Genomic DNA, 24,566 nt, shown 5'->3' with positions numbered 1-24,566 from the left:
GCTCGGGGCGCGGCGGCGCGCGAGCCCCGCGGCGGCCGTTGGGCTGAGGGTAACGGTCGCCCGCCGCGGCGGGAGCGCGCAGCCCGAGAGGCACCAAAACACGGGGTGGTTTTGTTTCAGTCGCACCTCTAAATTTTAATGTAGCCTTCATTATTTTCCCTTYCCGCTTTCCTGGCTGTTGTAGGACAAATTAAAAACCACACAAACTTAGGCTGTCTTTGGCTGAAGCGTCTGCCCTTGCCCCTGCCAGCGGCGGCGCGGAGGGGTGGCTGGTCTGACAGGAGGTGGATTCCTCATAGAAACAGAGCTCTTGGACTATCCCGAGGACCTTTCTGTTGTTGCTGCAAATGCGGACGTTATAATGCTGTTATACCATACGACTTAGCGGGGAAAATGCCTGTTATATTTTTTTTTTAATGTTGCTTACATTTCAAGGTCTGTGTACAGGTTTTAAAATACAAATGAATTTCTTCTTGTACTCTGAATGACACTGATAGGCACATTCACCCAAGACAGGTGAGCTACTGAAATAAACATAAATGCTCAGTGTGAAACATTAAAATATGACAGCGCACTTCTCTGGAAACAGTCAAATGCCAAGGACAGGTGCAAAAAAACCTTAATTTTGCCTCAGGGAAAGCCCAGATTTGGGGATTTTAATGTATCAGACATTCARAGTCACTTTACTTGACGAAGACGTAAATGCTTTCCATACCAATATACAACAAGATCAAAACACAACTGACCCCAGATTTATCTATSCCAAACAAGTGAGTAGCAAAAATTCCATTTTTCCACTTTTACTATGGTCAGAAACAGACCAAGACCATTTCTGATATTGCCTATTTTGGCCACCTGATGATTAAAATGTACTGCTAGAAGTACCACTCCCTTTGATTTAGATAAGATGCATAAATATTTCCCTAGTGGCAATACTTACTGGTTCCAAGTTTAAAGTTGCAACTGAACTGAGCAAACAGAGGACACCCCTAACTGTATTTTATATGCACACACACTTGCTGCCTTGCTGTGTTATTTCCTCGAAGTTGAAAAAAGTGAAATTGAGAGAAAAATGAACAGACAAATATGTGAATAAAATAGAGGAAATTATAGGGAAATAAAATGGGTGACCAAAAGCTGTAATTCTACCATCAAGCAAGGGGTTAACTTTGGTTGAAAGCCCATTCCTGGAGAAGTGAAATCATCAATTAAGAAAAGTAAGTCACTATGCAGAACAAATGAAGAGAAAAGAAAGCATATGGCCATCAATATTAATTAGAAARTGTTGAGATTTCATAAGGGAAGCAAAAGCTATCAGGGAAAAATCCATTGCTGGCAGGGCTAAGGCAATAAACCTTTTGTATATTTGGAAGAGTAATAAATATTATTACAGGAGAAGGCAGAAAGGTATAAATGTTCAATAAATATTTTTGGTTTATATTTGGAAAGAAAAAAATGATGTGTTTCCCAACTCATAAAAGAGATATTAAAAAGCATCTCCTATGAACATGCAAAACCCAGAAAAACCTGGAAAAATGCACAAATGAATCCCAAAAGAGTTGGCTGAGGGTGAATAATCGCTCTCTGACATCACTTCAAGTAAATCTTGGCATAACAGGGAAATTTTGAAAGACTGAAGGAGTGCTCAGTTTCATAAGAKCCAGAAAACAAAAGTACAGTGACTAAGCAGTTATAGGCCAGTTAGCCTACCATTAACCAACCCCAAGAAAAACAAGAGAAAAAAAAATCAAATGTATGCCTGCCAGAAAGTTTGTTTTTATGGGAAGTGGCCTGTCAAGCAAACATGATTGATACTTTTGAGAGGAAATGATCAAATTGGTTAATAAAGTTACATTAGCCATGGCCATAATAGATATTTGAAAGGTTTGTCCTTTAATGACATATGAAATTTTCATTACATTTGTAACGTAATAAGAATTGGAAAAGATGGGCTCAGTTAAAACAGAATGTGTTTTAACCCAGCTTAGTGCAAAAACGTGATGCCAGGCGAAGAAGCACACCAGCCACTCTGGAGCAGGACTGGGGTGGGGGTCACTTTGCCCACAGGGAAGGAGTAGAGAGGAACTGTGTTAAACTCCTAGGGAAAAAAGGGCCTAAAGAGGATGCCGCTATCCTCMAATGCGTAAGAGAAGTAACAAGTAGGAGTAGGGAAGTGATTTTCTCTCTGCGTGAAACACCACTGAGACAGATAATGGAAGCTGTCCAGTTTTGGTATCTGCATTTTTAAAAGGATATTGAAATACTGGAGAAGGTTAAGAAAGTAACCCTAAAAATAATTTGAAGTAATTCCTCTCCAGGGAGAGATTTCAGGTGCCCAATCTATTCAGCTTTTCAAGAACAGAGAAGATATGATTACACCGTATAAGTACCATCACAGGGAGATAGCAGCAGGTACTAATGGGCTCTTTAAGCTAATGGATAAAGGCATAGCAAGAATCAAAGTTAAAACTAGACAATCCAACTCAGAGCAAAAGTACCTGATTAAGCAGTGATTGTTCTTGCTCTGTGCTGAGTCTCGTRCCTTGCTTTCAATAAAGCATGATTTCCAATTTGTGTTTGATTTGAATATAAGAGTAGGTCATCTTTCACTTCTCAGGACAGTCTCACTTCTGAATTTTTTCCAGACTCAGCATAGGGTATATGGGTAAAATTCTTCAGAATAAATTTATAATCTAGTTGTCACTTCTCACCTTAGAAATATCTATGAATAAAAACAACAAAATATTGGTATATTTTGGATGCCAAAAAATGAAGTACAGTTAAGTAGGTCAATGCTTTTAACTTATACTCAATTTAGTGTATCAGTTGGTGGTGAATCTTCCCATTTTAGTGATTTCTGCTCATAAGAACACCTCAGTTTCTTCCTTGGCCTGTCTCCTTAGACTTCTGCTCTGCTCCTGGCACAAGAACACCTGATGGGCATCAAAGCAACTACAATACATTTCCTCTCAGGCCAGCAAGATGTTTGACACCACCTTACCCTAGCCTATTCTCTCTCCTTCAAAAACACCAAAGCCCATGACTTCTGTCCTACCTTTGCCTCTGCAGAAACATACAAGCACAGTCTACTTTTATACACTCTGGAAAGTCCTTTTACAGGGTATGGGGCCTGGGGCTGGGCTGTTTGGTTYGTTTGTCTTTTTTAAGCTGCAGATTTGTCAATACCTTAAGGAATTAATTACTGGCCAGCTGAACCCCTGACACTGAGCTCAGTTCTGCCTGAGGCTACATGGGCACAGTTAATTTGGAATACAGTGTAATTGCATGAATGCATGATTAGCTGCTTTTCACTGTGCCCTCCGCACTGTGATTACAAGTGAATTTCATTTACTGTATTGTTGCATATCCGTGTATCTTGGTAGGTTCCTCCGATATTCCTCTACTTTTCTCTRAGTAACCTGGACAGTTCTTGAAATATTATTATTTTTTTACATGTTTATATGGGTATTAATTATGTGTAGAAGGGCAGAGGGGAAGTATTATTTCTTAACATTTGACAAAGTTATTAATAATAGAATACATTTTAGACATTTCTATATCCTCCTTATGTCTAAGAAATACAATATCCCTGACTGGATACCATTTAGAAAAGTTTTGCAAGGGAAAAGAAGTGATCTAAATTAAATGTTCTTTATATACAGTATATTTGCAGTAACTTGGGTGGTGGGTATTCTGGTGAGTTTTGGAGGCTATGTATCACTTTAATAATATTTATCACAATTTTTCTGCYACATTTTCCATGTTTCTGAAGTAAGAATAATTGCATCTGAATTGCTTTGTAGAGAGGTGCAAAACCATCATATTCAAACTTGTGTGTGTGAAATGTGGTCAATAAGTAGAAGAGAAGTGACACGTGGGGAACTGCAGCTCCAGATTCATGAAATATCAAAACTCAGAGGCTGGATTTAGGGAACAGCTCATTATGAGAAAATGACATCCTGAAGTTCACTACATGGCTACCTGTTAGAWGTGCCACAATACTTCGTCAGATTGCCCATTCACAATGTAAAATTCATTGGTTTATATGCCTTTTTGGTTTAAAGCTAACTTGCAAAGCTTAGATTGTCCTATATCCACACCCAAAGTTTCTAACTATCTTATAGGCAATGGCTAGAAAATGCTTTAGTTAAAGACAAGGGATCTCTTCCAGGTTGTTAAGYCCCTCTGTTAGGGAATCCTGTGATGCTTTGTGGCTCTCCCTTGTCTCAGCCTGTTGTGACAACAATTGCAAAGAGGTGACATGACAAAGGTTTAAAGGCTAGGTTACACTGCCTAAATTCTGCTGCAGTGGGGATTTACATGGATTTTAAGCATCTTAATCCAAAAGAGTGACTGSGAACTGCCTAACTTGGCATTGCAAGGTATTGAAAAAGCTAAAATGGATGCTTTGGTTCCCTTTAATGTAAAGGTGCCTCCAGCAAGAGACTCAGAGCCTGGAATATGGTGCCTTATTGTATATAGGATCCAGCTGCATCCAGAGGTCAGTGATCACATGTTGAGCTTGGCCCAGGAAAAAGCAAACCTATAGAAAATACACAGCATTTGGTAGGTGCCAACTCCTGTTGCTCTCTGTTCTTGGGAGCGTAAGTGGCTACTTTGCTTGGCTGCTCAGTCCACCCCTCATGCAGCGGGAGGACTCAGCTGATTCAGACTCAGAGAGACTTGGGGTTAGAGCTGATTCCTATGCAGTCTGAAAACTCTTCAGTGCTGATGGACAGTATAAGTTGACTGAAATGTGATCCCTCAGCAGGTGCTCAGGAAAAAGAGTTGTTTTTCCTCCCTTAGCTATCAGACTGAAACTGCAGGTAGAACAGAGGAAATGGTAACAGRTTGGAAAAGTGTATAAAAGATAAAGCAATGCCATTACCTCCCCCATTTGCCACAAATGCTATACTTTGTGTTAAAGAAAATAAGTTTGTTCATTAAGAAAGTTAACTGAGCGATACATCTTTTCTTGACCCAACTGACATTGTTAATACTCCATCCATCTTCCTATTCRTATGTTAATAGCTATATTGCCTGTCACTGACTTTATTACAGAATCCTGCCTTCAACTTGAATAGTGTTTGATTATTCTGTAAAATCACATGAATTACTATAATTGCTACTGCAGTTCTGGTTTCATTTACTTAGGTCAATTTAATATTCTTGATAATGCTCTAATGCTCTGAAGAATTCTACAGAGTAAAGTTTCAGAAAAAAACTGTGTTCCAGCCAAGATAAACTCCTCCCTTGGAGCTATGGAAAAGGTTCAGTAAAATCTATAGGAAAAGTGACATTTTTATTTAAAAATTATGAAGAGTTGAAAGGAGCTTTATCTTGTTTGATCTTTAATAAATTTTCACAGTGAGACAGTGTTCCTTGTGTCCCAGAGGCAAAATTGCTGCATCTTATCATATTTATTTAGCATCTGCCTTTGTTACAGAGATTTTTTTGTAAACTACAAGAACCCAAGAGAATGCTGCTGATGAACATCCTTTTGCCTATCCCTTTCTCAATTACAGCTTCTTAAACATATGGAACATTTGAAAGAAACACATCTCCTTTGTGCAATTTCTTTCTATTCCATGATAGCTTACTCAGCTCCCTTAAACTTTCAGCATTTTTCTCTGTTTTGCCATCAACACCATATACAGGCCTACTCAACGCCCCATGAAAACATTGGCCAAATATTGCAGAGATTCCTGATCTCATCTGAGAGCCAGGAGACATATATTTGAATTAAATTGGGCAGTTTTCCCATACTAATACACATCGCTCTTGAGCTTCAGCAGAGCATTTATATTGTGCCACACAGGACACTCATTGCTAGGGAAAAAGAAATTGAGGATTAGAACAAATATAGTACTTGGCTAAATAGAAGATAATAACACATTGTGCTAAGAAGAAATGTATGAGGCTGTTAATGGAGTTTTTCCAAGGGTAATTCCTGAGACTGATCATATTTAATATGATCATTAATGACCATAGTGCATACAAACAACATGGGAAAATGCTGATGAAATTCAATGATGAGATCAAATAAAGTGCCACTGGCAATAAAGAAAAAGACATGTACAAAATACAAGATAACCTTACTGATCAGACTGAGACACACATGTGATGAAATTCAATAATGTATAATGCCAGGTCTTGAATTTATGGACTAAAAGTACATATTCCTCTTCTCAACTGGGAGCTCATGGTTTGGGATACTGGTTCATTAAACTGCAAATGTGAAAAGATGCCTTAAAAAAAAATCTTAAATGTAGCCCTAAAAATGTATTAGCTGACAATCTTAGCAGCAATGGGGACATACAGATTTTCTGAGGCACAAAGCCTCAAGAAAGATCATCCAGAGCCATCTTTGCAGTTTGGCTTAAGAGGAGCTGCAGTTGTGGAAGATTCAGAAAAGGGCAACTAGGAGAGTGAGGGAATGAAGAATTATTTATGAAAGAATGCTGCAATCTTGGCAASAAGAGGAAGGCCGAGGGAGATATGATTGCTCTATGTTAGTATGTCAGGAAGGCTAAATGCAATGGAAGGGTAACAGCTATTTACGGTAAGGCACAATGCTGGCACTCAAGAAACGAGCACAAGTTGATTGTATATAAATCAATACACAGAAACTAGAGAATCGCTTTTAATCCTTAGAAATGTAAAATTTTATAATTACCTAACAGTAGAAGTAGTGAAGACTTGACAAACTGATATGAAGGAATTATTAAATGATTGCCTGCAATAGCAGAGTGATGACTCAGAAAATTTCTTTGTGACTCTGTTTCTACATCCAAACTTTACTTTAAAAGGTGACATGGTATTTATTTCCTCTCCCCTCCCCTACAAATATCGTAAATAATTTTATTGGAAGACTCTAAATGGTGCTGCCTTAGACAGTTTTATAAGCTTAGTATGCCCAGACTTTCACTTTCACAGGTTATGGAAGAAATGCTGTATAGCTGTGTCACATTAAGCCTATTTTATGATGTTATTGCATATTCTATTAAAGTTTGTTTGCTGCTCAAATCTGTGACTAAACAGGTTATTAAAAGCAGAGCTATGCCTGTGAGGAAGCATACTCATAGGTAGATATTAAAATCCCTCTTCAAGTGGTATTTTTGCCACTGCTTGACTGAAAATGGCACTGAATCATAAGGATGCCAAACACATGAAAAAGATGATAGCCCAGGATTTTGCCGGCTCGTTTTCTTGATTTCCTTTGTAGATGCTTTAGTTAAATTCAGTGGAAAGATATTCCTTAATTTGGCTGGGTGTTGCGCTAGGGTCTATGAAGACATTAAACACAGACTTAACAAAAAAAAAGTACACATAAACATTATTTTAAAATCTAGTAGAGCTGAAAGGGGTTTTATTAATTTTGGGCTATTACTATTTCTCATTCCCTTTGTGTTTTAAAATTTAGCTTGAAAATTTAACAATGTGTTCTGAATTCATCACTCAAGTAGTTCAGACACTGCATTTAGAGCTTAGATGATAATGCTAGCAGTTGTATTGCATCCTCTTATCTCATATATTTATAAACTGTTTATCACTACAATTAGAATGACAGAGAAATGGTCCATGTAGGGTAAGAACTGATGAATGATTTATAAGTACTTTTAGCAAAAAAGTGGTTCAGGGAAGTTTGCTCATCGAGTTCTAGTTCTAATCTCTAATGTGGGTTTTTGTTTGTTAGACAGAACTGAACAGACGTTCGCAGTAACACTGTTGTTTGTCTGATAGAGTTAAACTAAAATTGCTACAATATCTTTTATTATATTGCTCATTTGTTTGGCATATGCCTTAGTCAATATCTTGTCTAAAAGCTTCTTTTTGCAAAGAGACTAAAAGTGTTTTCCTCCTTCAAACAAATGTAATGGTTCATTACAGCATTGTCTTGGGAGAAGAAAAGGCTTTTTTGGAATCACTATAGGTTTGTTTTTATTACAGATTGCAACAACTAATTAGGATTCCTGCAAAAGGGTCCATTATGATCACCTATTTTGATTTCCTACAACACTAGTGATGTTATTAAAAGTAATATTAACATTATAAATGTTAATGTTAGCTAYAGTTTCTTAATCCATGTTGTATGAAACATTTCCAAAAAATGTAATTTTTCTTGTTGTTAGCATTTCAGCTTTTACATAGGACTTCTATTCCATTATACTTCCAAAACTTTAYAAACAGATTTTTAATCTTAAAAATAAGTTTCTAGGAATTAATTAGTTGACTCCTAAGCAAACGTTACTTCCATTATAAAACATGCTCCTCCTACTATCCAAAGCATCAGTAAAAATTAGCATAATATTTCAATAAGCGGTAAAACTGCTCCACTGATGTTGTAGATGACAAAAATAAATACAAACACAAAAAACATGAACACTTGACGGTAGTTCTTTCCTAGACATAGTACAGCCTTGTTTTGGTTTCTTATCCTTGAATAATCTGAATGATCCTAAACAGTGTGTGGTTTAGTAATTCAATGCATCTACCTGTTCAGTAGTCTGACACAAATAAGCCAACAAGCAGAGCAAGAAGTTCTCTCCTCAAATACTTGCTTGCTTCCAAATAATCTGGAGAGATCTGAGAAAAGTATTTTAGTATAATTATCTGATATCAAGTTTTCACAGTCCAGCAATTGGCAAATCTGCAATTAGTGGCCTACAGGCAGATTTTTAAAAGACATGAGGCTGAAATGATTTCTCAGGAAGCCCTCAATCCTTTCAGCAGTTAGGACTGCCAAAGCAGTTGGAGAAAGCAAGTAGAGAATTTCCCTCCACCCCAAGGTAGGGGAACCTGCACAGCCTTCCCTCCCAAGACAGGGGTGAGCGAGGGCTCTGCACTACAAGGGCAAGGGAAGAAATGCCATGATGGAACAMTATTACTTTATACTCTTAACAGTGATGAAAAATCATGTGATTAGGGTGTCTGTGTGTGTGCATGTGTGTGTATAATTTTTGCAAATATAGCTATACTTGTGAGTTTTCTGCTAATATTCTGCTAATCTTTTAAGAATCGGAGGACTGGACATTGCTGAAGCATCCTCTGGATAAGTGTCCTCTCTTTCAGCAGGATTCATCTATATCTTCCCTCTCTATTTTAAAGCAGAAATAAAAAATGCAACAGAATGAAAATATTCCACTTCCTCTGTAAATATATTTCAAACTTTTAGGGAAATTATGTGGCAGCTGGTAGCTAGCCAATCCCTCAATACAAAGAAGCATTTGACAGATACCCTGAGAGCCAATCTGCGGCTGTGGGTCAGCCCCCTGAGGAACTGACTGCTTACACTGATTGCTTCAAGCTGCTCTTGTTCTTGCTTCACCTGACCCCAGAGACCTGACCAGTAGCTATCCTATCACAGCATTTTAAAGCAATCTGGGAGCTTACATACAAAAACCACAGTGCAGCATTTCTCTGCCTTTCTGAATTAGAGAGCTACCTGATCCCTGGAAACAAAACAAACCCCCCAAACAACTCTCCTATCCCCCCCCAAACCCCTTTATTTGTGCCCCTCACCTTGCTGGACAGCAGAGAGTAGGGGCAATASGCAGCTGACCAGCACTGATGGGTTAGGAGCTGACTGTGAGTATGTTTGTGTGCAGGCACTGCTTCATACCCAACTGACTGTACAGATACGCACAGGTGGTGGTTTTAAAATCCAGTTTTCTTGCAGACCTCTTGATGTCCTGTGCACCCTGATTAGACCTGGGTTCATAGGCTGGATAACACCACAGAAGGTTGTGCCCACTAGTTATGGAGATAGGGCAACTAGAGCAAGTGGAAAATAAATACATTGGGTACTTGGTGTGCCTCAGTCCCGCAGGCAGAGGCAGTATTTCCACACTATTTAAGAAATATCTGTGTTGCCTGGATGCATATCAGGGTGATTTGTACAAAAAAGTGTTTTCTTGTGGTGTTTTACTTTTCGGTGATGCTCCACCTAACGATTTATTTATAGGACTTTGGAAATGGATTTTATTTTAGCAGACATACAGACTATGTGGACCAGCATCCTACCTCAGAATGGCCAAAGCAAGGTAACAAACTGGAAGGTACCAAAAGCCCTATGACAGATGTGAGGTGATCTGACCTCTCTTCCTTGCTTCCAGCTCATATTTTACTGCCTTTCATGAGCGACTGTCTTAAATCTTGAAGCACAAGATCTCCGCTTTGTCCTAGCATCAACCACCAGAAGGATGCATCTGGAAAATCTCATAGACCAATCTCTCTGATTTTTGCAGTTACAGTGATTTCTGTATATATTTTTCTAATCAAGCCTTTCTTCTCAAGCTTATTGAGAGGTTTAATGTATTGATATAGCAAGATTAGAATTGCTTATATTTACTTCCCAAACTTCATGCTACAGATTTTACATTAATGTTGGCAAAACATAACAACAAGAATCAAAAAGAAAAATGATATACTTTAAGTCTGTACACAGCCACTGAGGACTATTTACACCTATCATTTAACAGCATAATGCACTATCTAGCAGAGGCAGAAATGACATCAGCAATGATTTTTATGCTATACAGAAGAGATGCAGTTTCYTCCCTCAAACCCAGTGAGGCTATCAAAAGACAGTCAAAAGATTTTTAACTTTCAGAACATGGCTCAACATAAACAATTTCAACTAAACTAAGGTTTGAGTTAAATTATTAAAGAGTTAAAAAGTTAAATTATTAAAGATAATTTTGTAACTCTAAAGAAACATTCTGAGCATAAAGTATCATTAAARACACTAACCAATGTGAATGGAAGTTAGATTATTTATAGTAAGGTAATTTTAGAAATATATTTTTCATGAACTGATGGTGATGTTTACTCTGTGCTTCAGTTAGCCTGAGCAGTGAAAGAATGTTATTTTCCTGTCCTGGTACAGTGCCACAACACTCGGGTTGGACACAGTTAGTTTGATATGAACATTTTCCTAGAAGCTCTTAAGCACTTTATTTTTGCTTGTTAGTTTCATTTTTATGGAATTAAAAAAAAAAATCTCATTTCAGGTTAGAATATTAACCTCAATGTGAGTGAAATTTCAGTAGGGAGAGACCCAGACCATGCTCCCTGAGAGCAAGCTACTACTCCCCACTTAAATAAGGGACTTGTATTGGGTAGGTTGATGTAGCCAATACTGCATCTCTCCTAAATTTAATAAAAATTCGAACTAACTCTTCTATACATGGAACGAGCCTGAAGCTTTACTAGCTGACCACGAGAGGTCATGATTGCTCCACAAGAAAAGTTTCAGTGCAGTCTGCTAACAGAAACATTGGTCTCCTTTCAGGTGTACTGGATTTACTCAGTACTTACACGTGAATTAAAGAGCTAAACATTGATGTGCCACAACTGATACTCAGTTTTGTCTTCTTCGTTACAAAAAAAGAAGCTTCTGCAATAAATTCAAAATGATTTCCAAAAAYATGTACTTTTATCTTTAATCCATATCTTTTCCCACATGCCTTCATCTTTCTCTTGAACCTTTTCACACATTCCCCATTCATTTGCTCTGTAAGTGACTGTAATGCAAAGATAAAGGAAGGRTGACTATTTGGGACATTATTTTTGTCAGGAAAAACAGCCACGAATCACAGCCCAAAGGAATGGATGATAAGATCACACTCTTGTCCTCCCTTAAAAGAAGATCTTTTGACTGTTTACAATTGGACTGTTTACAAATGGGACAATCTTGTCCCATTTTCAGCTTTAAAAAAAAGTTAAAATACTACAGAAATGGCTCTCTCCCTACTTTGCTGTCTGATAAAAGGCTGCCTCACTAACATAAGAAAATAAAAGAATTTGAAAGCCATTTTACAATCGGAGCCCTCCTAAGGCCCTCTTATCCAGATTACATCTAAATCTTGCCAATTGCTTTTTGCATACTCTCTCTACAAATACAGCCTTTCTTATCCACATCTGCACCTAAGAGTTTTAGCTAGGTGCTCACCTCATGTCTCAACAGTAGCAAATGCAATCTTGCCATGTTTCAGGCAATTTAGAATACTGTTGACAAGATCATCAACTTATCCTGGTCTTTTGTTGCCTGCTCCTTATAGTCCTTTGGCAGCTCTCCCTTCTTGATCATAGCAAATGTCCACTACCAACTTCACCTGGAGGAGCACTGCAGCCTCTCTTGGGTTCATCACAGCAGCAGCTTCACGAGCCTGGCCTCCCCTCTGCCCATGCTGCCAAGCTCTGCTGCCCACTCAGTACATCTTCCAAAAAGCACTGTTATGCTTCCTCTTACGTGGTTCATATGGAACAGCTCATCTGTATCCTGCTGTAAGCTCTTTCAATGAGAACCATCTCCTGTATTTTTAAGACTCTTTATACAATAGGGTCCAAGTCCTAAGCAATAAAAACATACAAATAAACATAGATTAAGGGTTTAAGTTATGAGCAAAATGGCCCAGACTACTTACTTGATGTGGAGACATGGTCAATCTGGGAAAAGGTTTGAATGTCAGTGAAGTCCACCTCRTTTCTAGTGTCAGTGAACAGTTTTCTATGAACTACCTTCATTTGGGACCTATAGGACTCCAGAGCATGTTTTCAAATCCAGTCATTTTGGACATCTTAGAGACAGTATCAAACTCAGTGACATCAACAGCAAACTTCCACTGATTTTCTGTAAAGCTGGGATTTCACCCTCAGCTAGGGAGACAGTACAGAATCATTGCAACACAAAAAAAAATTGCTCTAGTGACCATAGTCACATCTGGCAATATCACCATGGAAACCTCATCACAGATCAAAGCTAACAATCCAGTACCATTCAATTAGCACCAGTGTCATGTTACTCCCACAAGCAGCTATGAAAATGTACAATTTATTTAAATGTTGAAAAGAAAGAAAACTAATTCATTAATTTCATGGCTAAATTACTACGCAGAAGATTTCTAGTTATGGAAGGTATTTGTCATTGTAATGAAAAATGACTTTTAACTAAATAATTCCACAATTAGTATTTATTTCATATTTTATCTGTGATTGTCTTCATCTCAGTTTTTCTAACTAGTCATGCAATTAACTAATGTTTCAGAAATACAGATTCAAACTGAAAAGAATTGYGTTACGGAAATAAATGTATTGCTGATATATGTTCAGCTTGGCAATACATGAAAAAATGTGTTACATATTTTGAGTAATTTTATACTATTAATGTATGAAAAAAGTGCAATATTGTGGCTTATATTTGAAAGCTGTAATATGCTGACTAGCTGTATCAAATAGATGACATTTTCCTCATACAGAGAGCTGACTATATTTTTTACATTATGTGAATCATAGTCTAATGTTCCACTACTCTGAATACTGTAACTAGATTACTAGAAATGGCAAAATCAATTTTTATGTTACATGAATAGGAATGTGATAAAAAAATATTGTCTGAAATTTTCTAATTTAKTATGTCTACTTTCTGTAGTATAACATAACACAATTGCCATTGTTTTATATCTCTGTTTTTTTCTTTTTCCTGTGGAAATCACAGCATACTTTAAGTAGACATAGTTCTCTTAATTCTTATGCTAAATAATAGCTTTCATTTTTAGCATCTTCTATGGATAACTGTTCTGTTAATTAATGTCTAAGCATTACAAATTAGTTTCTTCCCACGAGCTACTGCTGCAAAGCAAAAATAGTCACAGAGATGTGTAGCAATTGTAATTTCTTGCATAAGAAGAACTGCAATTTTGTTTTCCTTCAATTTTCAGGAATCTGCTCTGAAATCAGTGCCAAATGCATGAAAAGCTGCAACAGGAAAGGCAAATATGGCTAGGGGATCAAAATGTGGAAAAAAGATTAGGCATGCAGATCAACAAGCAGCCAGTAATTTACAGTGCCACAGCAAGACCTACCCTGTAACTACCTGGGCAGAGAAGGGATTGAAGTGCTAATCTTAGGCAATGCAACCAATCGYGGCCATTTAAGGCCAAGGGCTGGAGCAAAGTTATATTGCCAAGGACGCACGGCCAGAAACAGAAATGGAGAGAACAGCCATGTCCCAGTCGATCAAGACAGAAACGAGGACGCAAGCCAACAGGCTCGGCACAGCCACGGCCAGCTCCAGCTGGTGCCTGGCTGGGGATCCTCTATCATCCGCCCCAAAAGAGACAACCTTCAGCTACCAGTCCCAGCAGGGGCACCCCTGGGGTTACCCTGGGTTGGCTGAGGGGTGCTGTTCATCAATCAACTGCTAAGAAGCCTTGGTTGGGAAAACCTCCCAGCTCTGTCATTCAGTGATTCAGTAGGCAGTAACGATGTTGTCTTTCAGTCAACAATGAACAGAAGATTTTGAGCGTTGCTAACGTGTATTGCATCATTTTATATCAGAGGATGAAAGTGGAGGGCATGGTTCTGTAAAATTCCCAAAAAGAAAGGCAATATAAAACTTGTGGCAACCTATTTCCTAGCTGGACAACTGTATTTCATATTTATCTGCGTTTATCTCTGTGTTCTCAGTTTTATCAAGGCATCCTTCATTTCCAAAATTGTCTGTAGCATTGCTGCACACTACGTAATAGCTGTAACCGTTCCACAGGAGATGTGCATGTACAACAGCAATAGGATAGCAATCTCTCTGCAGATATGATTTGACTAGTTTTCAATTACAGCTTGTAGTTTAATTCCTTGGTTTCCAGCTTTGTTATTGTGGGGCTGTGTCATACAGAATTCTCTGTAAGCCTCTAGCTTCTATGTTGCTACATAGCAAGGATAAAATATCAGCAATAAGAAAATGACTCTAAACTTTGTATCAGCTTYACTTCAGATGCAAACAATGCCATCTGTCAGCTACCCAAATATTTGGATGAGATCAGCACCAGACTGAACTTGCATCCAAGGAAGTCTGATGTAAAGGTAGATGGAAGCTTCTGAKAGAAAAAAAAATATCATTTCTTTAACTTTCTTACAAGATATCTTCTTGATGCTCCTTGAGGGATCCATGACTCTGATATTCACTGAGACKCCTTAACTCTTATGGCTACCTAATTATCAAAGGAGAATAAAAATATATCATTCTCTAACGAACACTGCCTCAAAAAGTGTACCTTGCCTTCTCCAGATCAGACTCGGACTCACTCATCAGCCTTGTGATATCCATGGTGAAAGAAATACTGGCTAGTTAAGAGCAGAGGTCCACCGTACTCAGAGCTCAACTTGCTACGAGCACACTAGGGAAGTGCCTGGTTCCCATGGGAGCAGAGGCTGACTTCAGCGCTGTGCTTCCTGCTGTGACAGCCTGCTGCAGGAAAGGCCTGTGGGATCCACCACCCTCCTGGGAGAACACTCTGACTGGCTGTAGTGGTCAGGCCTCTCTGTGGGTCACAAATTCTGCAGTTGTGCTATACAGCCTTATCCTTGGATAGGCCTGACAGGTTCTGCTGATTCTGTATTGTTCCTACATCATGATAACATGTTTGAAGACCACGACATCAATCTTTCAGGCATTCATTTCTTCCTAATTTGACTTCTGTGGATAACTTTCCAGTGTCCTAATTCTTTGCATTTTAATTATTCTCTGGATGCCTTTACATTCAYTTATATAAAGGCCCCCTCGGCTCATTTGCCTCAGACCATGGGGAATGTGAGCAATCATATCTGAGAGATTAAGAYGAAATGACAGACCTGCAAGTGGGGAGGCTGTGTGACAAATGCACCCCTGGGGMCCCAGCACAACCGTTACTGAAGAAAATGTGAAGATGACACTGGGGACAGTGGGACACATGGACAGACTATGTGGGTTATCTCACTGAAAGTGCCAGACTTGGCAGGCCTGTGTGAACACCTAACTAGATWACATGTAATGTCAATGTATGCTCAGTAAGTGAACTCTGAAATTCTCTCCCTTACACTCTCTCCGTACCTTCAGCGAGTATTTGCAGGCTGTCACTCACATTACACATGTATTCTCCTTGTTGCCAGGTGCCTCCAATCCCCAACCCACCAAAAGCCTGATACAGTGCAAAACTAGGCAAATCCAGTAGTGACCGTGGAGACACTTGTTGCTTAGTTTGAGAGCATCCCACAGTAGGGGATATGTGCACAGGACTCCAAACCCATTACTTTCACCTTTCAGAACATGTGGCTCCATGTTTTTTTATATTTATAAGTATATTAATCAGGGATTTTTCATTGCTTTCTTTGGGAACTTTAAAAGATCTGGGAGAAGCTACTGGGATAGTGAATTCACTTTAGTCCCTGAAACCTCATGAATAATTTCAGCAAGCTATTTTTTTTTGACAATCCAGTTATTTGATAGCCTTGATTAAACTYTTTTAGAGTGACTGGAGGCTCTGGATGTTATTTATTCATATTCAAGCACAGAGGCAGTCACTCATGCATAGAATTCCTCRGTGACTCACAAAATGACGTGCTTACTTATGCATAGCAATCCTCAGTAACTCACACACTGACACACTCCTGCCCAGACATACTTAGTAACATGCACAGTGACAGACTGGCCCAGAGCACTTATTTTAGAAATCTTCACAGGCTCCCACAAGGGCTCCACTCCCCTGAAGCTGAAAACAAAACCCCCAGTGACCCCAGCCCACGCTGCCAAACACACTCAGCCACCTCCTTCTCTTAGTTGCGTTTTTTCCCACCATTGTTTGTGGCATTTCCCTGCTGAGGCTTCCCCTGAGGTTGCTAATGTACTTAGAAAAAGAAATCTCATTTTCACTACCTTCACATTTTAATATCTTAATGCCAAAGAGCTGCTGTTCTGCTTTTTGGGCTTTATTTTGTTTTTTTTTTTATATGGAAATTTTGCATTAAACAAACATTACATGGCAGTCAAGGGGATGAGATGGCTCAGGGGATCGGTAATGGGCTGTGAAGCCTTTCCTTTCTAGGCCAATGCTCCGATTCATTCTAGGCTGTTGYAGCTGGATTTAACAATAGGGGGGGRAAAGTGTGCTCATTTAAAAAGGTCTGAGCTCTCTGAAACTAATTAGATTTAAAGTAAACTGACCAGTGGAAAAAATGACAGTATGTAAATAAACTCCACCAAGCAGCCATTAAAAAAAAAAAAAAAAAAAGGAACATCTTACTTCAGCTGGATAGCCATACAAATGGAAACACTCTAGAAACATACTGACTGGCAGAGCCATCCCATCCCTCTTCCTGTCTCAGTCTGCTACACAAGTGTTTTTGGGGGGATGCCCAGAAAGTCCTCAAACTCAGAGTGGGCCAGACCAATAGAAGCAGGCAGTGACCAGAAGTTATTGCTACTAACTTCGTTCATCATCAGGCAAACAGCAAACTGATAGTCTCAAGGCCCCATTCCTTGCAGACAAGCGTCTAACACCATATAAAATGCAGAACCACATCCTAGCTACAGATGGCATTATCATTTGGGATTTGCCCAGATTTCTAGACTGTCCTTCTGTGACACAACAGCAGCAAGAGATATAATAAAACGAACAAACAAAACAATTCCTCAGACACCTCTTTGGCACTTCCAATGACCCACTTGGAAATGCACTCCATGCAAAGTCTGCACATGTGTGATGAGTTAGAGAGAGCTCCTTCTTTTCAAATAAAAGCATAGGCTAGTAGAAATTGATAAAGAAATGCAATGCCAGCCTAGGGTGCTGTTTTCAGAAACTGCTCACTTTTTTTCTTGTCTCTCCCTTGCAGTTATAAGTTATATACCTCAGTGATATAGTTTCTACCAATGCCTTAAATACTACATAAATACAATAAAATAATTTAAAGAAACTCTTTAGTTCTCTGTTATGCTACATCAGTGAGACTTTCGCTCAGCTTTTTATAAAACAACATGTTTGGAATATATATTGTCAAACTAAAMTGTATTTTACAATACATCACCCATTGATAGAGCTCTAGCTCCAAGTAGGATTACAGATTCATTACTCCACAATAAATATAAATAAGAAAGTTAGTGAACATTGTCAGCAAATTACTATAATGACATTTCAATAACTCTAAATGCACAGGTTCTTGGGAAACAATGGAACCAGTTATAACTTCATAGCATAAATGAAATTTAAAAAATAAAATACTAATGAAAATGAATTAAAATTGTTGTCAGAACATTAACTAACAGCAGTGGAATATAACCAAATGGGTTTTCTAAATCAACTAGARTACTGAGGACAGAAATCCATGTCTAAAAATGGTTCTAAATCTTGTCATTCACAATGCCATAAGGATATGACTTTACACTCAATTACCTGCATTCAAATATGTTACTTATAATACAGGCATGATATCAGCTAAAATATACAGCTCACTATGTGATAAATTGCTACACAATGCTATTATAAACACTGTGTGCAATTTTGTTCTTTATCCATAACGCTTTTCAAAAGCACAGCAAGAGCAAATAAGATGGAGCTTGTTAAGTTTTTGAAAGAGATCTTAAAAGAGAATTCTCTGCAACATCAGAGAATTGAACAGTGATGCAAGAGATCCTTTTCAATCTTGTGAACCCACAGCTAAACCACCCATGTTGTATGCCAGGAAGCACACGATCTCTTCTTTAGCTTTCATTAGCTGATTCTTACATCTAGTACTTAATTCAGTCTAGTGCTCAGTACCACTGATATTAGTCTCATCTAAATGGAGCTATAATTAGACAAGAAAACTGTTCAGTACATATTTGCACAAGGTTTCTAAAACTGAATGCCACTGAACAAGGAAAAGCCATAATTAAAGGAGAAAAATTGCTGTCTAGATAAGAAGTGACATGAAAGTAGAACAACRTGTCATGCAGCTTGATACTGAGTAAAACACAGAGCAGCTGAAATGCTGAATTTGTTAGCACAAATATTGCAGGAAAAGATGGCAAACATCCTTCCTCGTCCAGGACGCTGAAGTCATTAGGATCCTTTTGGAATTCCGYGGACCTCGGATTTTTGCAAAGAGAGTTGTTAAGTTGGAGAAAAGTTTGCCCAGAGTGGTAGTGCCATCTCCATCTTTGGCAATATTTAAGATTCAGCTGGACAAAGCCATGGCCAACCTGATCAGATGTGGAAATTTTCAGCAGGACACTTGACTAGATGACCTCCAAAGGTCCCTTCCAATCTAAATTACTGTATTATTCTAACAGTATCCATTATGAAATAAAAGTTTCTTGTCATCAATGTATGAGCTCTTGCACAGATTTTCCATTGTTTAGCCACTCTCATCTGAACATTTTTTTTCTATGTACCAGTCATAATTTCCCGTGCTGCAGCTTGTGATAGTTGATTCTTGTGCTTTCACTGTGCACCCTTGAGAGTGTGCCTGCCTTATCAATAAATTCCCTTTAGGTCCTTTAAGACCACATTTAAATCCCCTCAGYCTTCCTTTCTCCAGATTGAACAAACTCAGCTGTCTTTATATATCACATATGCAGCTCCCAAACTGTCTTTGCACCTTTTGTCACTCTCCTTTTGTTGACATCTGTCTTGTGAGAGATCAAGTTTTAGAYCCATTTGCTCTTGTGCTAGAATGGGCTTTTTGCTCTTCCTCCTTCCTGGCCCATTGAYGGAGAATGGCCCTACCCCATTTTGACCTTTCATTTTCCCAGATACATCACACCCTTTTAGACTCCTGCTGTATAACAGACTCGGTACCCTGATCATCCTGGCAAAATTTCCTTCCACCTGGTTCAGTTTGAATTCTTTACCTTGAACGTAAGTAAAAGGATATACTGGACGATGTATTTATTGGGACTTAGGGTCAGTCTACAGGGGCTCCAGCCTTCTTTCTCCTTCTTCTCTGCTTCAGCATCCTCCAGTGCTACACAGCTCTTATCTTGTCTGATCTGGCAGTTGTGCAGCCCCCATTTTAGATCAGGGCTGAACTCAGGTGAGTAACTGCACCACGTATTCTAGATAATGTCCTGTGAGACCTTTTTGATGCCACTAAATCATCCATAAACCTATTGGAAATGGAACTCTTAGTATACCCTAGGATCTGATTTTCTTTGGCACTGGCAGCTGGTAYGCACCCTGGACAGGTTTCATGGGACCAAGCATTAGCTGTCTGAAAAAAGTGATCACCTTGTCTTAAGACAGATGAATGGGCACCTGCAGAAGCCCATCTCTCCCTGTCAATTAGAAGACAAGCCCAGACAACAAGCTCAGATGAGCCAGCTAACTATTACACAGCTGAAGTTAATCGAAATGAAAAGAATCTCACACTCTGTGACCAATTAAAACATTTAAGTCTTTCATTCTCCTCTGTCACTTCCATCTGACAAGCCTCCAAGCATTGAGAGAGAAATTCTTGTCATTAGTCTTTTTTTTTTAAAAAAAAACACTTTTGCCATTTCTGTCACACAGGTTCTCCAGCTTATTTCTACCAAGTATCATCCTTCTCTTCTTCATAGACAAAGCTTCCCAGTATGGCAGATGCAGAATATTTATCAGTATGTGCCTTTTGATGGGGTCAGAGGGAAGGGAAACAAGATCATTCATGGCACTGTAATGTCATAATGGAGAAGCAATTCTGGTAGCTTGCCACCAGCTAACAAGTTCTTTTTCCATCACCAACTATTGTTGCTTACCATTTTTGTAAGAAAAAATAGCAAGTAACTGATTAGTCTTGCACCATCCTCTCACCTCAGTAATTTTAATTAACTTACGATAATTAATGTATAATACCTTATTAAATGCTTTACAGAAATTCCCAGTAAGCTAGCTCTACTGCATCTTTTTTGTCTAGGAAAAAATACCTGCCAAGCTATAATGCTGTTCAGTTCTTTTTTGAAGTCATGAAAGAAATTATGAAAATGTGCAACTTAAATATCATAGGAAAGATTAATAAATTTTAATAAAGACAACACAATTCAGTGAGCTCCCTGAATCAGACCTCCAGTCTCTTAGTAGCAAATTCTCTGTCTTTCCTCTCTTTTAAATTTTGATACATTTCACAAACTTTGACCAAAAAAAATAACCCTTTAGAAATTTCTTGGAAGATAATTTCGCAGGACTAAGGTTAATGGTTGTAAGCATCAGTTATAAAAACAGATAAAATAAAAGAGAAAAAAAATCTTTCCCATACCCAATTCAAGCAGGTCTATTTTAGAATATTTTATTTGAACATGTCAATTCATCATATACCAGTAAAGTTTCTTTTTTTGCCTCAAGTTCTTTTCTCTATTTCCCTTTTCTTTATATAGCTAAATCAGCAGGGATAAATGTCTACAGACAAAATTATCTGACATCAAACAAATATTGACATGACTTTCAAGGTCAGTTGCTGCAAGGCCAGGATTTAAAAACAAATTAAATTTGATGTATACCATCTTAAAGGTCAGTTAGAAAGGTATATGCTGCACCTGTTTTATAATGCAGCCCCTTGGGAGCCAAATACATTGAATGCTGTGAGCAGACATTGCAATAATGAAGACAATTATGGTAATAGGTAGGTAGGTAATAGGGGCTTAATTAGATCAGAACAAGCGTGTTATTTAGAGAAAAAAGAAATCACAGTGTATTAAATTAGAAGTAAATTACAGCAATTCAAGTCAATAGTTATTTCAAGCTGATAGTTAACACCCTTACTGTATCTTTAAAGAGACTGAGACATTACAGGAAAATGTACTAGAAATGCTTCATTGTCATCCAGCCACAATTCCAGTTTCACTGCATACAAAGGTCCTCTCTCTCCTAGAATATGGTCCTTCTGATGGAGGCTGTATGCTTCATTTCCTGATCTTACTTTCTGACCTCAATAATTTTCAGTAGYAGAAGTGAGATGGCCTGAATCCTTTGTTATTGCTTCAGTAGCTTAAGGAATAAATAAGTTATCATGTACAAATGGGCCCTCACCGTAAAGGAAGAGGGACTAAGAGATGAGCAAAGAAAGGACTGAAAAGGTCAGTTTTTAAGACGTGGTAGAGTCAGGATGAGCTGATATTCCATGCTACAGCGCTATTACTCAGCTTTGTTACTGGAAAAAGAATTGCTCACCTTGCCTTGGCCAAGAGTTCCCAGCATTTTTTTTTTTATTTTGCTGAATTACTCCAGTTTAAAATATTTGAGAAATTACTGCCTTAAAATGCAAGTCTGATCACCAGTCAATATATAATCCATAGTGTTACTGCTCTGTCCAGTTACACAGCCCAAAACGGTGAATGAAAAAGGGAGAGAGATTGGGACAGATTCTCCAATATGTTCCACATCCTGGATAGCAAATTATTTTACAGATGTTCTGATTTATCAGCATTTTATCGCWCTTTTTATAGGTGAAAATGACTTTACGAGGTAAATGGCAGTATATTGGAGTATATACACRAGCGAAAAACAATTCATCCTGCAGGGTATGCCTTTGATATGTAAACACTAACCAGGACTGGCCCTGCTATCATTGCATCCTTTAGCTTACGAGAGTGACTTTCACTCCCAGTTCTTTCTAGCATACAACTTTTACTCTGCAGGTAGCATGGCTTAGGGTTAAGGCACTCATGGAGTCTTCTCCTATTTTCTCAGCTAGACAGACAGTGGCTAGTATACAAGAGTATGACATGGGAATCTCTAGATTCTGATTTTCTGTCAGGTAATGAGGAATGAAGATATTCTCTTGCATTCAGAGAGAGGCGCTTTCCCTCCATGAATCCTCTTCAGAAATCCACTAAAAACACATTTAAAATTTAGGATGACRCTCATTACTTTTGGCATCTATATTTGAAAAAAAGCAGTAGTCTGCAATATTCTTGCATATTATTTCATTATATGCAAGTTCTCCAAAGAGTAAYGCAGTAATGTCAATGGAAATTTTGTAAGCTCTAAATTAGCCATCCTGATTTATTTATTTTTTTTTCTTATTCACTTGTATTACAGTTTTGGCCACTTTCACCTGTTCTGAAAATGACATATTTTACTACTCACAAGTAAAGTGACTGACTTCTGTGCTGAGAGGGTAGTTTCTACAACATAACCATAGCAGATGCAGTTTCATGTAATAAAATGTGGGTAAAATAAAACAATTGTTTAAAAGATGTTTAAGTGAGACTAAAATGAAATCTTAGTATCTGCATCTGCCTACCACTTTTTTTTTTCCTATCTTTTTTCTTGCTTTCACTTGTGTTTACTTAGGTAAAACTGCCTACCAAATGGGAGGACAGTTGTCATTTCTACAGAAGCGTGTATGAGCCTTTTCTTATGCAGCTCCACTTATTTTTGAAAGTAGATTAGATAATGACAATAAATATTTTAAGGGATTAAAACTTTTGTTTGTTTGTTTTCAATGTTATATCATTTATCTTCATYGTATTCTTGCATTCATGGATGCCAAAATCAGCCCTGAATGATCACAATCAGAATAAAATAATATTAATGACATYCATTAACAAAAGTGAGAACGACACAAAAACCTCTAAGGTCTTGCGTGCCAGGAAAAGATCGTATTTTTTACCTGGGTTGTTGGTTAGGCCACATGTAGCCATAATTACTGACAATAATTAATTGCTCTCTCACAAATGAGAAATGTCCAGTTAAGTAACCACCATGAATTTTTATTTTAAACAGTAATGGGCTTTTCTGTGTGTCCCAGTAATGTGGTATCAGATTACATCTTGCAGGAAAGGCATGACCAACAAACAAATTGTTGTGAGAAAAATGATCCTCCTCTCACAAAAGTGACGGGAGTCTTGCTGAAAGGCAGTGGTGCCCAGTGAGTACCTACTTCTCTCATTAAGCCTAAGCCACATTACAAAACTGGCAGCTGACTTTCAGTAAGAAGTGCAAGTCCAAGTACAATATGAAGCAATACAGTTGTACCCCAACCCAGAGTGTACCTCACCTGAATAAATGTATGATCAAAGCATTCCAAAAATAAAAGAGCGCCCCAAGACTAACTTGTATGAAACATAGATAACTTTCTTGTCCTAGACAAAAGACSAAGCATGAATTATACTAGAACGTGATTACTCCGCGTTCCTTCCAGTCATATTAATTTAAATAACTCCACTATGCATCGTCTAATGATTTTCACAAAGGGACTTTTGGACAACAGGCACAAGAACGGCAAACATGAACGTAGAAAGAACTTATGATATTAAAGCAAGTGACAGGAACCCTTAAATTCTTCCTGTTTCTACTTGTGCTGTATGCAATTTATGATCACGGGCTCATCATACACACACACAAAAGAGAGCAGTAAGTTCACACAGCTCTCCACCCCACACTTCATACCACTTCATACACCATGTGGTATCTATCACACATTCCAACAGGGCTCAAGTTGGCTTTTTTTCTTTTTTTTGGTATGTACATATAGTATTTCTCTTTTTATGCTATATTGTATTCCTACTGCTAGGCTCAAACAATACTTCCCTTTGAAAGGATAAGGGTCCACTGGTGAAAGATCTGAGAGAGAGAACTTTCAGGTACCAACTTGAACTACAATCACAATTAATACATAATTAATATGCCATGGGACTTGGTCTCAGAAGTGAAAGCTGTAGAATGATTCCTACGAAAACACAGGAGAACTAAAGATGAACAGTAACATCCCTGTAAAGTTTATAAAGACTTTTTCAATCATTCAATCAAGTGAGGAGAAAAATGACATTAATTAGGATCCAAGACAACAACGGAAGA

The 24,566-nt window shown here is 38.2% G+C and overlaps 1 long non-coding RNA gene across 1 annotated transcript in view; it reads left to right on the top strand.

Annotated features, from left to right (window-relative positions):
* LOC146591263 (uncharacterized) overlaps window positions 1-13,787 on the top strand; it is a 30,368-nt gene extending 16,581 nt beyond the window's left edge. The window contains exon 3 of the long non-coding RNA XR_014896849.1: window positions 13,722-13,787. This is a non-coding gene — a long non-coding RNA (uncharacterized LOC146591263). The remainder of the gene's footprint in view (window positions 1-13,721) is intronic.
* Window positions 13,788-24,566: the final 10,779 nt, after the last annotated feature.

The sequence above is a fragment of the Rhea americana genome, unplaced genomic scaffold (genome assembly GCF_003343005.1).
Source record: "Rhea americana isolate MKP2758 unplaced genomic scaffold, rheAme1 scaffold_38, whole genome shotgun sequence".
Classification (NCBI taxonomy): domain Eukaryota; kingdom Metazoa; phylum Chordata; class Aves; order Rheiformes; family Rheidae; genus Rhea; species Rhea americana.
The sequence above is the reverse complement of the archived record's forward strand: the minus strand, read 5'-3'. Positions and strand labels throughout refer to the sequence as shown.